The following is a 23,213-nucleotide window of genomic DNA, read 5'->3' as shown; positions in this document are numbered from 1 at the left end:
GCTGTGGGGTCTACTGTTGCTGGCTGCAGGGGATCTATTATATTGCTTTTCTTTTTATCAATAACAAATTGCATACAAATTATTTAACACAAAAAACGATATTCGGTTCTGTGTACTCTAAAAGGGCCATACTGTAAGGTGGGTAGGGCACGGAACCAAGGGACAATGCTCAGAGGCGGGTAGGGGTGGAGGCAAGGGTTGTCACAGAAGAAGGAGTACCTGCACCTACTGTATTCTCTGAGAAAAAAAAAGCCCTGACCAGAACTCTTTAGAACCTGAGCAGCACCCAGATTTTGCATTTGGTTCACAGACATGGACTTTCTGTTTGCATATAAATTGAATGAGTTGTCAGGTAAGCCCTCACTTTACACAGTTGTAGGTTCATCTACAAGAGATTGTACAATCAGTCTGTGATGTGTGTGGACAGTCTTTCTATTCACTGGTTGGAGACTTTCCAAACATATTTCAATTAGGCAGTAATGTAGTTATTACAGCACAGAATATCTTTGGATTTTCTTTCTTTCTTAACTAGTGTAACCTGTTCTTCAGTAATTCAGAAACAAATCCCATTATCATCTGTGCCTTCTTTCTAGGACTTGCCATTGTAAATGTAGCACCCTCCTAGTCAGGTGCTAGGATGTGTATAGTTGGGTTAAGCATAGCTGTGTTTCTCTGCTTACTAGAGAGGCTGTCAGGTAAATTCAGTATTCTGGTATTCTGCTTAACAGAGTGCTGTGATTGATGAGTTTGGTTTGCTCATGCTGCTCTGGTGCTGTTGGAGTTTTTCTGAGTTCTGCTGGCCTTCAGAAAACTATGAGAGCCTTCCAGAACATGGGTAGGGCCTAGGCAAATGAACAGCATGAATATGGATAAAACCTTGGCCATTTGCATGGGAGGGTTGCCCCACTGAATGCTGGAGAAGTGGTATTTATATTCTGAGAGCACATCGGTTCAGTGTCTTGCACTTGCAAAAAGTGGATTGCACAAGCCAGGCTGGAGGCAGGCTGCCTCATCTGGCACTTGTTGCCATGCGACCTTAGGTGGGTCGATCTGAGGACTTGAAGTTAGAGAGAGAGTGACCTGGGATCTACAGTACAGTACAGTAGTTTTGTTTGGAAGATTGGAAGGAGTCAACCATTCTGTCCTTGGGCCTTGTAAGTACTGACATTGAAGAATTTGGGGACTCTGTGTGCTTGCTACCTCCCCTGGTGTTTGATAGTCAGCGTGGGTCTGGCAAAAGGGAACACTAGCTAGCGTTCTGAAGAGCTTGTTGAAGTGTTCCTAATGTGAAGGACTTTGCTCAGCTACGTTACCTTTGGGCTGTCGCAGTCTGTCGTAACTGGCATATACCCGAGGAGCTCATCCCTGTAACTACTACTACCACAAAAAGGGACTTTGCTCACTCCTAAACTACTTGCTGCTATATGTTACAAGGAAGTTTGCTATCTACTGTCAGCCAAGACTTCATAGGTGTTCAACTAAGAGATTAGCTAGATGTCCCCACTGTGAATAGTTCTAATTTTGGAGTATCCTACTAAATTTACAATCCCTATCCCCAGTTCTACAATAAACTCCCAAAATGAAACATCCCCTAGACTGGCCATTGAAGACAACGAGCGGAAGTGTGTGTGAGTGTATTTGGCTGCAGAAATACACTTTGTTTGGCTATGAGGCGAAGCAAGGGGAGCCCGTGGAGAACATACAAGCGGCTCCTTCGGGGGGTAGCGCTACATAAATACAAACAGGAAGACACCGACATTAAAAGGAAGAGTCCATTTAAACGTCATAGCTTTGGTTTTATAGCAATCTTGGAACCTAGATATGACTGGATGGCAGCAATGCAAAGCACTCTGCTCACCATTCTGTGGTCATGGTATGATCTGGTAAGATTGGCAGTTTAACTTAAAGGAAAAATGAAACTTAGCAAATTCAGCTAAAAATGCAAAGACTATCCTTTGCTGATTGATACTTTTGATACTTCCTCAAGACTGCAAACGTTGGTGCAGTAAACTGAAGACTACAGACACTGGAAATAACTGGAAATAACATGACTACTAATCCAAATTTTACTTTCGTCTAGATTCCTACAGCTAGGAGGAATAGATAAAATAGATTGAAAGTGAGAATAGCCAGAAAGAGGAAAGAGTGACAATCAATCAGGAGACACTGATTTATGCCCCCAGAAATAGAGCTTTCTTTTGGTGGTATTTGATCTCCTCTGCGTTTTTTATTTTTTGCGCTAAAAAAAAAAAGTCCCAGAATTTTGAGAAGAAAACTATATTTTTGACTTTTTGCTATTAAACATATCCAGTAAAAAAATTTTAAAAATCAAATTTCGTCATAAATTTAGGCCAAAATGTATTCTGTATTCTGTATGTTTTTTCTTAAAAATATCCAAATACGTGTAAATTAATTGGTTTACGTGGAAGTTATAGCGTCTACAAATGGCAGTACTGATACTGGATTTTTTTTTTATATACTAGTAATGGCAGCAATCAGCGACTTATAGCAGGACTGTGGGACTGCGGCAGGCATTCTGACACTGGAGAGGAACTGACTAACTGGCACTGACATCCCCAGTGACACCAATACAGTGATCAATGCTAATAAAAAGACTAGTGACACTGGGCAGGAAGGGGTTAACTGCGTGCTGTGTGTGTTTTACTGTGTGCACTGTGTGTGTTTTACACTGTCAGCACACTACTTTTATGGCTCTGCTATGCAGAGCCATACAAAGCAACCTGCAGGAGCTGACAGGGCAGAGATTTGTATTGTTTACATACAGGTCTCTTCCCCGTCAGTGATACTCGGCGATCACTGCATGCCGGCAGGGAATCACCGGCCGGGACCCGGTGATCGACAGGTGAGGCTGCCAATGGCAGCACGGGTAGGGCGTGCGTGCGGCTCGTGCACTCCCTGCCCGTAAATGCAAAATCACATATATATACACGTGATTTTGCTCAGCCCTGCCACCCTGTAGCAGTATTTCTGCAATAGGGCGGAGGGAAAGCGGTTAGAGAACAACTTCAACGTTCTTAAAAAGTCATTAAAAGGAACTTAAAATTAAAAGAATACTTTAAAGAGTATAAGTCTGATAAGCATTCTTATCACAGGGGTTACATGCTACTAGTTGCTTACTCCACGGTACCCAACAAGCACTGTGATGATGGAGAATGCTTATTTTAGACAATTGTTGCAATCTGAGCTATTACAGTGCCTTGAAGGAAAGCTTTGCAATGCCTTGTCAGAAATTATGGAAATGTTGTTGATGCATCAACACAAGGTAGAAGAAGAATAATCAAACCTTGAACAATGAGAAAGGATATATAAACAAGATTTTATAGTTTATAATCAGAGCTGTCAGTGGCAATAGCTCGCTTATCCATGGCTGTCATTACAAGTGTGCCTCTCCCTTATGTAAATATTTCTTCCAGCTTCTTAGTTCTTTACCTGAATAGATCTATTAAGCCCTTGCCCTTACATTGAACCCGATATCTCATCTAATTACTCTCAGTGTACTCCCATAATCCACCCTGGTCTACTGAGAATAGCATACCTAATTAAGCCATGATGTATTAATCAGGGTTTTATGGATTCAAAGACTACGGAAAACAAAAGACAAAAAGCTGCATGCTACAAAATTAGCGAAATGAAGAAAATATTTTAAAAATCGGTTTTATTTTTCTTAAATCCATTCATGCATACCTAATTTCTAAAGACATATGGGTTCTAGACACAAAATGCGTAAGTGGTGAATATTGATACCTGAACATCCAAACTAAATAACAATGAGGATCAGTGGTTTTGCAAGGTACCCACCTCAACATTTCATCACATTTGGACACTGTGGGAGTTATTTACTAAACATGTAGAGTGCAAAATCTGGTGCAGCTCTGCATAGAAACCAATCAATTTCCAGTTTTTATCGCCAAAGCTTAACTGAACAAGCTAAACATAGAAGCTGATTGGCTACCATGCACAGATGTACAGGATTCTGAGTGCACCTGATTTAGTAACTCTCACTCTTTTTTGTTTATACAAGGACATTTTTGTTCACATTCAGCATTTTGGATAGACAGTTGCAAACGCTGCTGTCATATATAATGTTTTGATTTTTACTCAATAGTGTGACATATCCCGACATGTGAAACTTCAAATGTGATCTGGCTTGGCAGTTCCTTGCTCTAAGATATATGCATAATAACCATTTTTCATCAATTAGACAATGAGACTGGAGCAGAGGCTTAAATGTTAAAAGTGTCTCAAAAGTTATAAGGTATAGGATAATATACATTGTCTGAAAATAGGAGACAATCAAATACAACTCCTGTTGAGTATCCCAACCGAAATATGTCTTAAAGGATAAGTTCACCTTTTCTAACATGTTACAAGTTACACCTGTATTCAGGGTGTGACATTTATCATGTTAGCACTGTAGCTGCCCCATTCCCCCCCCATCCCTGCTGTGACAGCAGACCAGGGAAGTTCTCCTTGGGTCTGCTGCCACAATACAAAATAGACTTGGGCTCTGCCCGCCCAGACATGTCACTCATTCACAGTATTCTGTGAATGGGAAGCCTTCAGTGCTCTACTGCTTTGTATAAAGCTGTTGGTCACACAGTGAACATGTTTACATAAGGATGACCTCATCAATGTGTTGACTTTCTTTCATGGTCCAGTTACAAGTTGGGATAGATCCTGGACAAGACTCTATTTTACTGCACTGAAGGCTGCAAAGGAGTCCATGAACTGGCTCTGATATCTGGTAGGGTTAGCTGAAACACAACTTGTGGCTTGACAGAACTACAAATATTTGGCAGATAACATAATTCAAGTAAATGTACACTGCTCAAAAAAATTTAAGGAACATTTTTTAATCAGAGTATAGCATCATGTCAATTAAACTCCTGGGATATTGATCTGGTCAGTTAAGTAGCAGAGGGGGTTGTTAATCAGTTGCAGCTGCTTTAGTGTTAATGAAATTAACAACAGGTGCAGTAGATGGGCAATAATGAGAAAATCCCCAAAAAAGGAATGGTTTTACAGGTGGAGGCCACTGACATTTTGTTCCCTACTCATCTTTTATGACTGTTTTTCACTAGTTTTGCATTTGGCTAGGGTCAGTGTCACTACTGGTAGCATGAAGCGATACCTGGTCCCTACAGAGGTTGCACAGGCAGTCCAACCCCTCCAGGATGGCACATCAATACGTGCCATTGCCAGAAGGTTCACTGTGTCTCCCAGCAAAGTCTCAAGAGCATGGAGGAGATTCCAGGCAGTTACGCTAGGAGAGCTGGACAGGGCCATAGAAGGTCCTTAACCCATCAGCAGGACCGGTATCTGCTCCTTTGTTCAAGGAGGAACAGGATGAGCACTGCCAGAGCCCTACAAAATCACCTCCAGTAGGCCACTGGTGTGAATGTCTCCAACCAAACAATCAGAAACAGACTTCATAAGGGTGGCCTGAGGGCCTGACATCCTCTAGTGGGCCCTGTGCTCACTGTCTGGCACCATAGAGCTAGATTGGCAGTTGCCATTGAACACCGGAATTGGCAGGTGCCTCACTGGTGCCCTGTGCTTTTCACAGATGAGAGTAGGTTCACGCGGAACACATGTGACAGACGGGAAAGGGTCTGGAGAAGCCATGGAGAATGTTATGCTGAATGTAACATCGTTCAGCATAACCATTTTGGTGGTGGGTCAGTGATGGTCTGGGGAGGCATATCCATGGAGGGATGCACAGACCTCTACAGGCTACACGATGTCATCCTGACTGCCATTAGGTATCAGTATGAAACCCCTGGACCCATTTTTTCTTTTAAAGTCCGCGGAAGTGCAAAAAACAAAAACCCGTAAGTGGACAAAAAACGTGCTAGTGCAAAACCAACACAAAAAAGTGCACTTAGGGGTGTGCTTTGTCCACCCCCCGAAGGGGTAGGACCTCTACCCTGATCCCCCGGGGCACGAAGCTTCTGACAGGGACTAAGGTTCCCATGTGGTCCACCTAGCCAAAAGGCCTGGCGGACCCCTTTCCTTGTGGCTAGCCTAAGCCAGCCACCAAGTACTTGGTAAGGGGGCTCTCCCAAAGAGAAACCCCCTAGGGACAGGGGAGGAAGGAACCAGAAGGCCACACATCCTCCCTCTAGACTTCAGGGTAGGCCTGAGGACCCACACCCTACCATCCGTGAGGAAAAAAACACACACATAAGTAAAAAAGTGACAAACAGTGGGAGAAAAAATAAATTAAATAAATAAGTAAAAATAAAAAAGTGGCCGTGCAATTGTGCACTGGCTAGGCCCTGAGGCCCGTAGCATAAAAATTTCCCTGGACTTAGCCAAAAGGCCTAGTCCTAAAAGGCGCAGTGCAGAAAACGTGTTTAGAACAGTGACCATGTGCACGTTTCACACGTGGGATCCCATCCCCATGTGCTACTAAGAGCACCCCTGAGGCGACCACTCAGGGGACACTGTTCCGTGGACTCTCTGCCTCCCCGGCCCCTGGCCAGACAAGGTAGATCCGCTCAAATCAGGAGGAACTGGGCCCCTCTAGCATTCCTAGGGGGAATTACTCCCGGGCCCCAACTGCCTGTGGGCACCTCGGTTTCTGTTCCGCCCTGTATTAACCATCAGGACCCCCATCCTACTAGCAGGAGTACTATACAACCAAACATCCCCGCAAGCAGGAATGATGGTGGAGCACCCCTACTGGACACTGATAAGAACAAATACTACACTTGACCTTAGCCAAAAGGCCAAGAAGCGATGGGACCCCTGGACCCATTGTCAGACCCTACGCTGGTGCAGTGGGTCTTGAGTTCCTCCAAGTGCATGACAATGTCCAGCCTCATGTGGCGAGAGTATGTAGGCAGTTCATGGAGGATGAAGGAATTGATGGCATTAAATGGCCCCCACACTTGCTTGACCTAAATCCAATAGAACACCTCTGGGATATCATGTTTTGGTCCATCCAATGCTGCCAGGTTTAAAACCATGCCACTTCTGTCAAATCCACTAACTTCTGTGAAGTGTTAACAATATTTTAATTAAATATGTCGAAGCTTAGCAAATTTACCAAATATGTGCAGTCAGCAGTGTTCATATTAATCACTTATGTGCAACAAAAATCATTAAATATTTGCTAACCATACTAATTAAACTTTGGATTTCCAAAATAGCAAATTCTGCCACTGAATTGTGATATATTATAAAAAAAAAACCCTATAAAAGGTATACTGTGCCCTGTTTGACAAGTGTTCTTATCACAAGGCAGGGAGAGAATTTAACCTGATTCCCTAATCCCTAGTTGGCCCCTCCATCACTTTGATCCATGTACACTGGCGGAAAGAGTGGAGAACTACCTCACTGCATTGTGTACAGGAGCAAGCCTTGCTGTACCAGTAGAGAGGTTCAGCTAGACGTACAATGAATAAACATAAGGACTTGAAAAAAGGGTCTCCTTTATCCTTCATCCAAACACAGGATCCTGTGCAAAATTCAAACATTAAGCAGGGTATTGTTTCCATATTAAGTTAAATAAATTATAAAATTAAACAAAATCTGTATTTTGCAAAGAGCAGCCCCAATGCTTCTCTTCTGGGGTACCCTGCTGGTGCTTCTGGCTCCTCCTCTTCGGTGAGTTCCCCAAAAGGAAGCTGTTTCCTATGGGAGCACTCGTGTGGGCTCGATACTGAGCCAGGCTGCCAGCATCCACAGACACAGACAGCGTGGCTCAGCCCGCTTCCTGCTCCCTCCTCACAATATTTGTTTGGCAGCAGCAGGAGCCAACGGCTTGCACTGCTGCCTCTGTGTCTTGTGAAAAGAGAGAGAGCAGAGAGAGATTCTGCTCTTAGAAACAGCGCTGGATCATGATTGGGCTAAGGTAAGTATTTAGGGGTGGCTGGGGGGGGGGGTTAGTTCATGCAGTATAAGGAAAAAAGAGAATGTGAATATAGGGATATGCTGCTTTATCATGTGCTGATGTAGTCTGAGCACAAAGCTGACAAAATAAGACACAGTTTTGTCTCTTAATTTAATGGACTCATGAGCTGTTGCAGCCAGTGTACCACTTGTAGTCATGCCCTAAGTTAAAAGATAAGTACTGCTTCATATTAAATGAAGGTTGAGAGCATATCATTTATATACAGGGGTGGACTGACCATTTGGGCACTCGGGCACTGCCCGAGGGCCTGGGGTCACTAGAGGGCCCCATGAGAGGCTCAGTCCGTCCTCTGGATATGCCGCTGCTGAAAGGAGGAAAAAAGGAAGTGTTGCAACGGGGCAGCGCCGCGGCAGTCACTTCGGACACCTCTCCTCAGAGTTTCCTCAGAGGGTCGGGTCCCACATCCCTGCTACAGGAAGGGCAGCCAGAGAAGAGAGCGGAGTCATCGTTGTGCTGACCTGCCCTGTATCCTGCAGCAGGTCAGTGTGTAATCCCCCAACCCCCGTGACACTGACAGCACTGCAGCTTAACCACCTCCCACCCACCATATAAGGAAATCACAGGCAGGCGGCGGTTCTCTTGTTCTGGGAGGACATCATATGACGTCCTCCCACTCCAATGATCGGTGGTGAACTGTGTTCCTGGGACCCAGCGGATCACTGATCAGCGGAAAGAGCCGAAGACGTCGGCTCTGTCATGTGATCAGCTGTGTCCAATCACAGCTGATCGCATGTAAATAAGGAAATGCCGGTTATCGGCATTCCTCTCCTCACCAGCTGTCACGCTGACAGCTGGTGAGGAGAGGAGAGCCGGTAATCGGCATTACTCAGAGGGGACATCTACACTGATCATCAGGGCACTGATCAGTGCCCTGATGATCAGTGTAGCCCCATCAGTGCCACCTGTCAGTGTCCATTAATGTTACCTGTCAGTGTCCGTCAATGTCACCTGTCAGTGCCAATCAATGCACATCAATGCCACATATCATTGCTAATCAATGCCACATATCAGTGCCAATCAATGCCACATATCAGTGCCTACCAGTGCACATAAATGCCACATCAGTACCCATCTGAGATGCCTATCAGTGCCCATCAGTGCCACCTAACACTGCCAGCCAGTGCTGCCTATCAGTGCCATCTATCAGTGCCATATATCAGTGCCAATCAATGCCACATATCAGTGCCTACCAGTGCACATAAAAGCCACATATCAGTGCCCATTTGAGCTGCCTATCAGTGCTAGTCAGTGCCGCCTATGAGTGCTGCCAATCAGTACCGCCTATCAGTGCCATATATGAGTACTGCCTTTCAATGCCCATCAGTGATGTCTGTCAATGCCCATCAGTGCCACCTACCAGTACGTCATCAGTGCCCACCACTGCAGCCTCACTAGCGCACATCAGTGAGGGAGAAAAATTATTCATTTACAAAATTTTATAACAGAAACTAAGAGAAAAACTTTTTTTTCAAAATTTTCAGTTGATTTTTGGTTAGTTTAGCAAAAAATAAAAACCCCACAGGGATTAAATACCACCAAAATAGGCTCTATCTGTCTAAAAAAAAATGATAAAAATTTCATACGGGGACAATGTTGCATGACCGCACAATTGTCATTCAAAGTGTTACAGCGCTGAAAGCTGAAAATTGGCCTGGGCAGGAAGGGGGTATAAGTGCTCGGTAGGCTAGTGGTTAATAGTAGTCTTCTGTTCTATATTCCCTATATAAAACGGTGATATCTGTACACTGAGTGGCACCCAGTGTACAGATATCAGTGTTATATATAGGGAATAGCACTCAGTGTATAGATATCAGTGATACATACAGTGGCTTGAAAAAGTCTTCCTCACGACTGAAATGTCCCCCATGTTGTCATGTTACAATGTATTCCCCCCCTGAAATGTCCCCCATGTTGTCATGTTACAATGTATTCCTCCCCTGAAATGTCCCCCATGTTGTCATTTTACAATGTATTCTCCCCCCTGAAATGTTCCCCCATGTTGTCATGTTACAATGTATTCCCCCCCTGAAATGTCCCCCATGTTGTCATGTTACAATGTATCCCCCCCCCCCCCCGAAATGTCCCCCATGTTGTCATGTTACAATGTATTTATTGGGATTGGATGTGATAGACCAACACAAAGTGGCACATAATTGTGAAGTGGAAGGAAAATGAGAAATGGTTTCAACATTTGTGACCAATAAATCTGTGAAAAGTGTGGCGGCACTTGTATTCGGCCCCCTAGAGTCAGTATTTTGTAGGACCCCCTTTGGCTGCAATTCCATCTGAAAGTCTTTTTGGGGACATCTCTCCCAGCTTTGCACATCTACAGAGGGACATTTCTGCCCATTCTTCTTTGCAGAATCACTCAAGCTCTGTTATTGGATGGAGAGCGTCTGTGAACAGCAATTTTGAGGTCTGGACTGTGACTGAGCCATTCTAACACATGAATTTGCTTTGTTTAGAATGTTTGTAGACCCCAAATTTAGATCAAAGGGCCAGTTTACTGTCCTTCAGGTTTTTAGGGGCCGGACTGTGGTCTTTGGGATCAGAAATTGTCCTGGCATCAGTGGGAGTGCACCTCTAGTATTAGGGGGAGGAACAGCATCCCACCTTTGGTGTCAATGGGAGGAATAGTGCCCCATCATTGGTGTCAGTGGGAGGAATAATGCCGCATCATTGGTATCAGTGGGAGGAATAGTGCCCCAACCTTTGTGGAATCAGTGGGAGGAATGGTGCCCCTTCGTTGGTATCAGTGGGAGGAATAGTGCCCCATCATTGGTATCAGTGGGAGGAATAATGCCCCATCATTGGTATCAGTGGGAGGAATAGTGCCTTATCATTCATGTCAGTGAAAGGAATAACGTCCTATCATTGGTGTCAGTGGGAAGAATAGTGCCACATCATTGCTGTCAGTGGGAGGAATAGTGCCCTATCATTGGTGTCATTGGGAGGAATAGGAAACATTCATTAAAACCTTCATTTTGAAATGTACCATCGTTGCGATCTCTTTAATGTATTTTTTAATGTGTTTTTTTTCATTATTTTGTGTAATGAACATATTGTAGAAAAATTCTGTGACAAACACATGTATTGCGGGCAGTGTAATATGTAGGAGGGGCTTTATGTGGGTGCAGCTTGAGTGGGCAGGGAAACAGGGGCCCCATGATCTCCTATTGCCTGGGGGCCCCATGAGTTGTCAGTCTGTCCCTGTTTATATAGTAGTGCGTTTTATGTTATACAATACATTTTCACTGTTTATATTATTCCTTTCATTCTTTGTGTTGTCAATTCACATTTTATCTCTGTTAAAAGTGACCAAAGAAAAAGATATGAGATCTGACAACTCCCTCATGCCGATGGGTCTGGCAGATGTTCCTCTGCTGACTGGAATAAGCAGTTTTACAAGTCTGAAAACCTGTTCTGATTGGTAGTGTTCCCTGAAAGTATACTGTATTCTGATTCCTAGTGTTTCTTTTAAGGGCAGGAACAAAAGATTTTGCCTGTACCATTTTCCTGTTCTCTCAAACACCCTGTAAAGCTTAAACACAAATACTTTTCTGAGCCAAGCCCTCAGGTGCAAAGGCGGACCATCCAAGAATGCAGGAGAGTAGTCAGATTGCTCTTGCACATCTGATTTCTGTCTTTGCTGTGTCATTACTTTCTAAAGTACTGTACTTAGATAACTTCCCAGTTCCATTTTTTTTTATACAGAGATGAGAATGAAATGAAACAGAGAGCTGGACAGAAAACTAGAAGACAGGAGGGACCTCTAAAGAGTAGTGCACTTTACAGTGTTATGGTTGAAGAGAGTCAAAGGAATAGACTATGAGCTTGTGGAGAATATATCTGTGTGGCATACGGTGTTTAAATAATTTTACCTTTTTGGACTTAAAGGGGCTAATTAACTAAATACAAATAGACTGTTCACATTGCAAGGGAATTTACATTTTGCTAGGCTATTTTCTCTTATCCTAGCGAATGTGGTAAAAAATTCACTTTGCAAAGATTACCCAATCACATGCATGGAAAATCCAGGATCTTATGTTTGGATGATTTAAGCCAGGGGTCCCCAAACTTTCTATGCAAACGGTCAGTTTACTGTCATTCAGGCTTTAAGGGGGGTCTGCACTGTGGCCAGTGGGAATAGAAAATACCCCGGAATCAGTTGGCATAAACAGTTCCCATATTTTGGTTTTAATAGGAGTAAGAAGGTCCCATTGTTGGTATCAATGGAAAGAATAGTGCCCTCAATGATGTCAGTGGAAAGAATGGTTTCTCATCACTGGTGTCAGTTGGAGGAATAGTGCCGCAAGGGCCAGAAAAGATAAGCAAAAGGTCCCCTCTGGCCCCCGGGACACAGTTTGGAGACCACTGATTTAAGTCAACAGAGTTTCATGTCATTCAATAAATTAAAGATATATTCCCTTGCATGGTGTATCTATACCCAACTTTTTTTTCAGTTGTGGATAGAGTGGGAAAGGATTACAAACCCTGACAGGTTCTAAGGTCAGAAGCTCCGTTGGATAAATATCCTCGGTTCCTGTCTGGTAAAAAAGGTTGTCCCCAGGACAGAAAGTGAGGGGAGATCAGTGAAGTTTTATATACTTCATCTGAACTCTGATGCCCTTTTAAGACAACACTGAGATGGTCCATTAGCCAAGCCAAAAAGTAGTATTGAACTGAATAACAAAAGTGTCATCAAGGGAAAGCTAGTTGCCAAAAGTAGGTACTCCAGGTAATCAGGGTGTGAAATCCAAATTGCGAGGTAAAGTAAGGATTTTTCTCTTCCAGGCTTTTACAAGTGCAACTGTGCTTGGATTCAACATATTATCATATATATTATGTATTTTATATGATCAAAATCAGTACTCTGTTGGACATTGTGAGATCACTGACCAACATGAGAGCACCCATTATTAGTAAAGAAAAGGTACTTTAGATCTTACTAAACTAAAAAAGTATGGTTTGATACAATTATAAACCTGTGATGGTGCTAATATTGTTTTTTTTCTTTACTGTGTAACTATGGGCAAAATCAAATATGACATATACAATGCAGTCTGCCAATAGCATTAACACAACAGTTTTGTGTCTTGCTGAGTGTACCTGTAACACAGTTTTATTTCCTGTTCATAAATGGAAGAATGATACTTTCATCCCTAGTAATACACAGTTCGGTGAAGATGACAATAATCAGTAAGTAAGCAAGATTTTGCCAATGCTAAGTTCCAATTGGCTAAATTGTAGGCAGAAAGACTGGCAGTTGAAACTAAAATCTTGGTGTGTAATGCCAGAGACTGGCACATCGTTCTTCCATTCATCGCTGCTGAGGAAGATTAATAAGTATGGAAATGCTATTAAATCTTTTTAGCATGTCCGCCAGCTGGCTAACAGATAGATGAAACAAACAGAGGGGAGCTGCAAGGGCAACTTTCCTCAGCTTCATTGAATGCTGGGACTTGTAGCGCACAGGAGAGCATTTCCTGTGTACTTGTTCCTCCACAGGAGCCTGAATGGTCACTTAGTGATGATGTAAGCACCCACTATTTTAATTGACTTTAGTAACAGATTAAGGGTAGGTCTCACTGGGACTGGTTTAAGTGAACCATGCCCAGGTTTACTTGTCCCCTCTCCCTACTCCCCCTCTGGCCTGCACTCACACTAGACTTTAGGCAGGTGGTCCCAGGCACACTTATACTATCACCCCTACCAGACCAGTGATCCTTGCTTCTGTACACAGGTATTTATTAAGAGTTCTGTACTCTGGCAAGGTTTGCATTCACACTGCAGCAAAACGTTCCAGACCACAAGTGAACCATGCCTAGGATCACCTTTTCCACGTTGTCGCAGGCTCAGTGCGTTTAACTGATCCTGAAGTTCAGAGCACTCACAATACACAAACAAACAGGGCCAAGGAGCTGAACTACACCCAGGACTGATTCAAACCACTAGTGTGAGTGCACCCTTAAATGAGCACAATCTAAGGCTTAGCATTTATATAGCTGATTTATTAAGTATGCTAGGTTCCTTACAGTATTCATTTGTAAAACAAAGAGGCACTTGTCCTTTAAAATGCTAATAGACTTCTCTTTTGCAAACATTCTGACTTGTTGAAAGATGTTTGTCAATTAAAAGAAGCATTTCAGATGGACAAAAATCTGCTTCTATTAGATATTTCTGCTGGAAAAATGATGCATTGTGAAAAATAAAATCACTGTGAAAAGTAGCAATCAGCCAAGAAATATCAGTCCATTAAATGAACACATGTTCCAATGTTAAAATACATCAAATGGCATAATAAATTGTGAGATGTCAGATCTTTTGAAGATGGGCAGTTGTCAGATTGTTCCTCATTAACACTGGGACCTGCCAGTGTGTTGGCTGATGAAAGCTGCTCATACATAAACCTCTTAGATTAGGTAGTTTCACATTTGTCATTATTATACGATACTTATAATTTTTAAAGGCAGCAAAGACACTTTGGATATTAAACAGCTAGGATGGGTGATGCATTTGTACAAGAACCCTATTGCTAATACTGTATGTTCATTTATACTGTCCACTGCTTGATCTTGGCTTGGCTGATTCGTTAAAAGACTGAATCAGTTGGAATTGAGATTGCTGAATATCTATAACTAGATTGCTAAATTCAGAGGTAGGTAAACACACTTCTGGATGCAGCAACACTGAGTGCAAACTAGCCAACTATCATCAGCCAGTTTGTTTGCAGCCAATACTCCTCAGAAATGCCCACCCCGGACTCATGTGCAGCAGTGCCTCCCATTAGTTTGTACAAATCTGACAGCAGCTACTAGTTGCGCACACTATGTGGAATCAACCACCAGTAAGCACCTTCCACCCCTGGCTGCAGTTATTTAGTCATCTGAATGCAGCTTTAGCCCAATATGAGAATGGGCAGTTAAGCGTGTGTGTATGCTAAGGTCCTTTTCACATGAGCATTCCAATCAGGTTTGCCTGTCAGGTTTTCATACACATGTCAAATGATCACATTTTTTTATTCCATTTAAAAAGAAAATGAAAACATATAAAAAGCTAGGAGATGAGATCATAACTAACCCAATCGATGTGTCAGAAAAATCAGGTAATTTCCTACAAGATTGCGGCAGTTTTCCCATTTTTATTCCATTTCTCATTTTTATTGAAGCTGTCGATTTGTTATCCAGTTTCAACTTCAAACTCAACCAAATTCTGATGGCTTATCTGACTCTAGGATAGTAGATTGCTGGCATTTTTTTTTCATTTATTTTTGTGATTGCCCATGGAGTGGTGACGTTGTTTACCGCTTGACCACAATACAGGCTGGTCAGTAGCTCTGAGGAAAGGAATTTGTCCCGGAAACGCGTCAGCCATTTGACCCCAATGACAGTTGGAACACCTTGCTTGCCGTTGTGGCCATCGTCATTATGCAAATGCTTTTTAGATACATGCTTCCTCTGTGAGTATGTTTTTACTTTTCACTCCTTTCAATAAACCTTGGATAATGCACTAGGATAATGCACTAGGTGTGTGCGCCACCTGTTTATTCTCTATCTAGTAGCTGATCTTCCCGTCTGAGGAGGGCTGCACCCCTGAAGCATTTCCTTTGGTTGTTGCTGTCTTGGTTCCCTTGGCTTCCCTTTTGGCTGTGCATATCCTGAGGCACTAGAGAGTACATACGATAAGTGGTGAAGTTGCCCTGTGTATAGCCAGGATGTTTCATGGTGAACAAAGCTATAAAGCATGAAGTTCTATGGCAGAATACTTTAGATTACAATCTAACAGGTTTTGTATAATAGATACCTTATAAAAACCTTCTGCTTACTTTCTGTAAGACAGGACATGATGAAACATGAACCTATTTTACTGATTCCTCGAATCTTTTTTTTTTTTTCTTTTGCTCTCTTACATATTCTGACACCTTATATCTCAATGATATTGGACTTGGTTTCTAGAATACAATCAGAATTCACAAAGGGTGTCACAGACACAATTTAGAATTCTGTCAGGAGTACAGCACCTAAAGTGCCAGTGTTGGGCCCACTTCAGGTACCTGTCACAGCTTCAGTCCAATAGCGGCTTTCAAATCTGGCCACTTGCGTGTGCAATCAATCAAAATTAAAGCGGAAGTACTCATCACCAGCCCCTTTGCTTACATTTACATTTTAGCTGGGATAATGTTGCCAACAATGGTGCAAATGCTTGCCTAAATTAGTGCAGGTAGTTCTTAAGGGACCAAGTAATTGTTGTTAGGACTTTACTGGTTTCCCCAGAATAAATCTCCTTATTGTCACCCAGAGCATTCATACAGTAGATGTCATAATAAAATAAAAAACATTCTCCCAATTTAGGGTTAACAAAATCCCTATTCTATTTCCTGGTTGTCTTTCTTCATTACATACCATAGCTAGGAAGTATAATGTTTCTGAGCTGATCTTTTCCAAGTTTTTGTTGCAGATCATACCTCTGAAAGTCAATCTCTTTTTTTTTTTGTTAAATGTGCAGGCTGTGGAGCACACACCTTCCTTATTCTTTCAGGAATCTAGGAGATTAGACTGAAATATACTATAATCTTTTAAATTCTGGTGCTACTTTTGGGACAGCCATTGGCTGGGAGCACTTATCAGAAGTTGATCAGCAGACCTTTTTTGGTCATGCCCTTTCATTCATCTGGCTTTCGTTGGACCGGCTGCCGAACACACAGACCATATGTCGGCCAATTTCTGTTGAACTAGCCGATACCCAGTGGCATTGCTATGGGGGTGCAGGGGGTAAAGACCGCACCTGGGTGACACCATCAGGGCCACAAGATGCCCGGCTGCCCAGGTGTCCCAATGGGCCCAGCCACCCAGAGCTCTTCTCACCTGCAGCTTCCTTTGTTTTGCCAGTGGGGGCACAGGCGTCGGTCATCACATTACCAGCAGTGGTAGAGCCTTGTTCAGCCAAATTGAGGCCAGAAGACTAGAGAAAGATGAAGAGACCAGAATGGTAGTGTGTGCCTAGGGGAGCTTTCGCAGAATGTAGGTGCTAGTATTGCTGCTGCACAATTCCTGAGAGCTGACATTCATGTAGACTGGGATTATAGGGATGCTGAGGAGCTACATGTGTGGATGTAGGCCTGTACTGCCAGCCTGCCTCTGACTGTGGCCAACTCTTGGCTGAACATATGGGGCTGTCGCTTTGCTGTTCTTTGGCCAAAATATAATTCCTTACTGTTAAATCTTGAAAGCACTGATGACTTGGAATACATTTTTCTTTTTGTATATTAAGTTGTAAGAGTGGTGAAAGTGGGTGCACTGAAGGACTTGGTGGGATGGCCAGTGCGCATATCAAGCCCGAAACTAGCCTGTCCAGTGCCCTGCAAGACACTGAGACAGGCTAGACAGGAGAGAGCCCGATACTCTAGCCTGCCCAGTGTCTACTGCTCTGTCCTGCTCGAGCTGTCACTCTGCAGTGGCAGAACAGAGCACTGTGGCAGGCTAGGGGGGGAGAGCCACGCTGATGCATCAATGTGGTAAAACATAGTGACACCATGTTTTACTGCACCAGGTGACACCAACCCTAGTGACGTCACTGTTGATACCGCCTGATATTTGGCCAGTGTATATGGGGCTTTACATAAAGGAATGTGTCACAAACAGATACCCATTGCTAATAATATGTTAATTAAGCAACCAATAAGGAGGAACATATACTAAACCAGGTTCACTACTACTGGAACAACCATTAAAATTCCTTCAATGTACACACTGAAGTCTTTGATGTTTAGTAAACAAGAAAGCAAAGCCAGTTTCTTTTGCCTAAAGAAAGAAAACTGATATCTGTCAAGAAAATAATTCTTGACAGATATCAGTTTTAAAATAATGGGTGTAAATATCACCTGTTTTTTTACCATGTATCCATGCCATCCTTTCTCAACCTTTGTTCCCTGGAGGTACCCTTGAAATAATTGTTAGCTCCTAAGGAACCACTGTGAAAGCGTATATCTACAATGCATTGTATATTAATGGGGTCAGTAAATTGTAGGTAACAAAAAGAATTTTCCACCCAGTAAACCCATTGCTCTACATTACAAAAATTTATTTGAGCATTATTCTAAAAAGAAAATAATAATAATAATTGCCAGAAAAGAAACAGACTGTGAAATTTATGTTTTTTTCCACTGCCCTCTTACAATGCCGGTCGATGTAGGAGTGACCCCTTACACTGGATGCCCATGCAAAATTGCCTGCTTACAGTAATGGCCAGTGTAGGTGGGGTATTAAGATCCACCTCCACCACTGCTCACAGCACATGGAAAAAAATGAAAGAAAACATATACTATTTTCTGCATAAGGACAGAGCCTTTCCAATGATACAGCAAGGTGAGAACATCATCTGAGTAAAGCCAGCCACAGATGGTTCGAATCTTGATCAGTTTAGAGGGCCCTGACAAGATTCAAAACCATGTATGGGCAGGATGATTGATCGATCAACTAGTGTACAACAAGCATGTCGAATTTTTCATAGCTGTAGAAGCTAGCAATAATCACTATGTGTTCTCACTAATGGGAGTGCTTCCCCTGCAGGGAGAACACAATAGCTACATGGGAGGGATTCCCACATCAACACTGACTGTGATTGCAGGAAATAAAATCACACCATCTATAGCCAGCTTAAGGGCTTCTGGGACTGTCTAAGAGTCTTACTGCCAAATAGTCCTTCTTTCTGGAAAATTTAGAATGAGTTTGGTGATACAGGATCTATATTACAGTGCTGTGTTCCCTATGCATACAGAAGCAGGTACCACCATGGTGCATATATAACAAAGCTTAGCTCTAGTGGGGAAGGGTTTAAATCCTGTTTGAAGAATAATACTATACTGTACATAGATGAGTCAAAAAACTTTATTATCAGTGTCCCTAAAAAACATTAAAACTCATAAGCATATTTTACCCATTAAATGCTGAAAACAAGACTTGAATGTCATTATTAAAAATACTCTTAGTTATCACTAAAGTAATTCTCATTTGTTGTGCCTATTTGTAATGCATCTGTAAAACTAATATTTCCCTAGGAGTTAGGCAGCCATCAAAAGGTATGAAATGTAATTTCCATCAATTGTTTATCATTTTTATAGTGCTAATAGTGAAAGGCGTCTGAGTATGTAATTACAGCAGAAACACTTCCAATAAAACTTGATATTAAACTAATGTGACTGTTTAACGACAGATCAGCCCAGTGAAGCTAGGATGCACTTGTACTGGCGTGCCCCCAAAAAGCTTTGACGCTATTGCTTTGTGTAGATGAACATCCAAACAGGGCCTTTTATTAGAGATGGATTTTATGATGCTCTACACCTCCCACTTCAAAGCCTCATGGCAGGCAATACAAAACACCCATTGTAATAAATATTTAAGTACCACATGGTATACATCTGAAGTTAAAGGATGAGATTTCAGAGTATATTTTTAAAAAATGAGACATGAACTGCACAGCAAGCAAAGATTAGCTTTCAAAAATTTGCCAAAAAAGCTGATTTGCAAATCATCAAGACCAAACCTTTTAAAAACAACAATACATTTTCATATATTGAGGATGACATTGACCCAGCAAACTATCAGAAGCCAGTTGGGGCAGTATAATGGTTAGTTGTAAGTTCTGAGTTTTTGCAGTATTGTCTTTGGTTCAGTATCCACCAAGGGCATTATCTTTATTAAAGTGGGTTTCCTCTTGTTTTTTTTTCCTCCCAAAACTGCAGTGGTAGTTTAATTGGTTTTCACCCAAATTTGCGGTAATGTTTGTCGCTTTGCCGCCAAAAAGGATATCAGACTGAAAAATCCTCTGCTGTATAGAAAAGTGTTTTTGAACCTTTTTTTCAGCTAAGACACCCTTTAAAATTCTGCACAATCTCAATACACCCCATTGTAAAATGTAAAAAACTAAACAAATAGTTTTACATAATGAAGCAACATCCACACATGTAGGACACCCAACATCAACCCCAGTGCTGACAGAGAGGGGCAAACAAGGATGCTGTGCAGGTGTCCTTTGTCCTCCTTATCAGCCAATGATGTCATTGGTTGTTAGGATGCCAATGCCTGAAGGTTGCAATGGAGCACACTGCAAACCTTTTAACTAAAAGGCAAGGCTTCATCCATCTGCTGGCTTGTATACAATTTCTATACATATTGCCAAGGCACCCATGAAGAAACCTGAAGGCACTCATCTGTGTTGTTCAATACATTCTTCAAAACACTGCAGAATATGTAGACTGAAAAGAGGAAAGAAATTGCAAGTTACTATAGATAGAAGCTACAGCCTAGCTCCCAACTGTCCCTCCTTTTGAGACCCTTGTGCAACCTCAGTTCTCCCTCTTTTTACTATTTTACTACCAAACGTGTTATTCTGCACTAAACATTTTATCCAGCCTCTATATTACTGCATTTGTTTTTATGAAAAGCCAGTTGAAAAGAAAAACTGGTTTAGTCAGTCATTATCAGCCTATTAGATCTTTATGGTTCGTCTAACCAGGGCCATGGCAGGCACGTGTCATTTTCCAACATACTGTGAGCTAAAAGGTGTCCCCATTTCAGAAAGCTGGGAGGTATGGCTACATTAGTTTTTTCCATTTAGAAAAATAGGCTAACTGAAGTACACAAGAGCCCACACCAGCCAGGATAGGTCTGTTACCTTTTGCACTATTTTTAAATAAGCCATTGAGGCTGTTTAACTCAAAGAGGTAAGAATCTTCACTCATAAAATTGTGTGATTGTTCACTTCCATGGTCCAATCACGTGAAAAGTTAATTACTGGTTCCTTTGAACACCCCAGCACGTGCAGATGCTTTTTATACGATTAGATAATTGAAGTGAATATTCACACAATTTATTTATAGTGAAGATTCTCCAAGCCTTCAGCAAATCAGCCCAAATGAATCATATTTTCTTCCATGCAGTAACTAGAACAAATGTCCACAGCTAAATCTTGCCGTTTCATAAACTAGACAATAATTATATGTCTACTGCTGCTTCTCTTTAGTCCAAGAAATAATTACTATTCCCCTTAATTTGACAAAAATGACAAGACAATGAAAAATCTTAAGCGAGACAGAGTACAGATATGTTTGAAATGCAGTCTTTGGCTGTCCATGACAGTAAAACTTACAGAACTAGTTCTTCCAGGGTAGGTTGGGTAAGCTTGTCTTTTTATAGGCTGCCTGAGTCCACAGATGGGATCACGGAACTGTCATGCGTCATTTAATAGGAACTTTAGTAAATTCCCAAAAGAGCTGTCACTAATGCTGTCACTTGTGAAAGAGAAAAAGGGATAGAGGTGCTGTAACACCAGATACAGTAGGGCTTTTTCTGGTGTGTTATCTCATTCTAACTTCATATTTACTCTTAAACTCGATTTCCATAAGAGTCAAAGTGCTGGTAAGCAAATACATAATGAGTTTACCTATTGTGACCTGTATTGTTATGCAGTATGAAGATCTGCTATCCATTGTGATACAGCTGTATACAGCTTTCAATTATATGTGTTTGCTTTGAAGTGCAAACAAATTAATCAGTGATGGGTGCATACATCTCTTGTGATGTGAAATGCAAACAGGAACTGTCATACTTAGGCCCATCCCTTTCCTCTATCTGTATCTCCTATAGGACCATAAGCATAGGTGGCCTTTCAGATCAATATAGAGGTCTGGGAGAGCAAGGGGTAAGGTCAAGTGCAAATTAAGTTCCTGAATTTGTTATTTGCACATCAGATCTCTGGGGCTGGTCAAGAACTATACAATGTATGTAATTATACATTAGGCACCCCTAGTGGCCTAGTTGCCACTACTCAAGCACTTTAAAAGTGACCATGGGGTCACTTTAAACTGTTACTAAGCTCTTTTGAAAGTGCCTGCATAAAAGAAAATGCGCAAAACTTTGTGAAAATGTAATGGGAATTTGCATTTGTTTAAACAAATAATTTTGCTGGTACTTACCTTTAATGTAATACTTCCTGGTATTCTTAGGCACTGGCAGGGGCGGACTGACCATTCGGGAACTTGGGCACTGCCCGAGGACCCAGGCTCAGTAGGGGGCCCCATGAGATGCCCCTGGTACCTTTCATAGGCTTTTTTGGGTGTGGTTTGAGTGTAGGCGAGGATACAGGGGCCCCATGAGTTGTCAGTCCGCCCCTGGGCACTGGTGATGTAGCCATGGCCCCACAGATGCCTCATGGAAAGGTTACATCACCAGTGCCTTCCCAGGAGATTTTGTTCCTAAACTATGAGGCAAGGTTTTGTGAGATCCCAGGAAAAAAATTACTTTTTTCAACAGGTGAGTCTAAATTGTGATGGCACATGTGTAAGATGAGGTGGGTCAATAGAGAAGAAGTAAGAAGAATATGTCAAAAAAGGACTTCTACAAGGCAAGATGACAGCATGGGTTTGGCAGAGGAAGAAAAGTGAAGCATTAGTATGCAGGAATGTGGACACTACACAGGCAAGTAAATACCAATTTGTAAATTTTTTGCAACAGCTAGTGGCACTTTTAACCTTTAACACCGATGCCTCCCGGCCCGTTAAAGAGTTTCTGGAGGTGGGGTCTCTAATCATGTGAACACCATGATTGGCTGTCATAGCCACTTCCTCCTGTGCCACTATCCCCTCCCTCCTAGATTGTAAGCTCGATAGAGCAGGGCCCTTGAACCCCTCATATACTGTTTTGTTACTGTATTGTCTCATGTACTGTCCCCCACTATAATGTACAGCGCTGAGCAAACCTTTTGGCGCTATATAAACACTGTATAATAATAATAATAATAATAGTGGTCACATGATCGGAAAGCTCCCGAAAGTAACAATCGAGAGCTTAGCTGCTGGTAACTGGACTGGACTTTTACCACAGCTGTTAGGGCCCACCCGCCGAGTTGGCATGCGTTTTCATACATTTTGTGTGGTGACCCTTATTTCACATGCATCAGTACATGTTTTGTTAAGTGTCCAGGCAAATTTTCTGCATGTTCTTGACTTAAAGTACAACTGAAGACTCCTGTATGACAGTCTAAACAAGTACCAAATTCAGTAACTACATGATGCATAAGCCTCATAAAGTAAACAAAATTGTTCTTTACCTCCCCTTACAAAGCCAAATCCTCCTTCACTTGTGCCTCACTCACTCCCTCCTCCAGGCTCTGCAGCTCCCAGTGGGAGGGTTTGTGCAACAGAGGCAGTACTGTCAATCAAGGTAATAGCGGGCAGGAGTAGGTGATGATTGACAGGCTACAGTCTTGTGAATCAGCA

General features: G+C 42.3%; 1 protein-coding gene and 1 pseudogene across 38 annotated transcripts in view; both read right to left on the bottom strand.

The window, feature by feature from the left end:
- SCEL (sciellin) overlaps positions 1–23,213 on the bottom strand; it is a 125,253-nt gene that overhangs the window by 100,605 nt on the left and 1,435 nt on the right. The window lies entirely within an intron of this gene.
- LOC149459912 (U2 spliceosomal RNA) lies at positions 6,648–6,764 on the bottom strand (annotated as a pseudogene).

Source organism: Staurois parvus, unplaced genomic scaffold (assembly GCF_062004578.1).
Source record: "Staurois parvus isolate SC_StPar_1 unplaced genomic scaffold, SC_StPar_1.0 ptg000243l, whole genome shotgun sequence".
NCBI classification, from domain to species: Eukaryota; Metazoa; Chordata; class Amphibia; order Anura; family Ranidae; genus Staurois; species Staurois parvus.
Note: the sequence above shows the minus strand (reverse complement) of the source record. Positions and strands in the feature narration are given on the sequence as shown.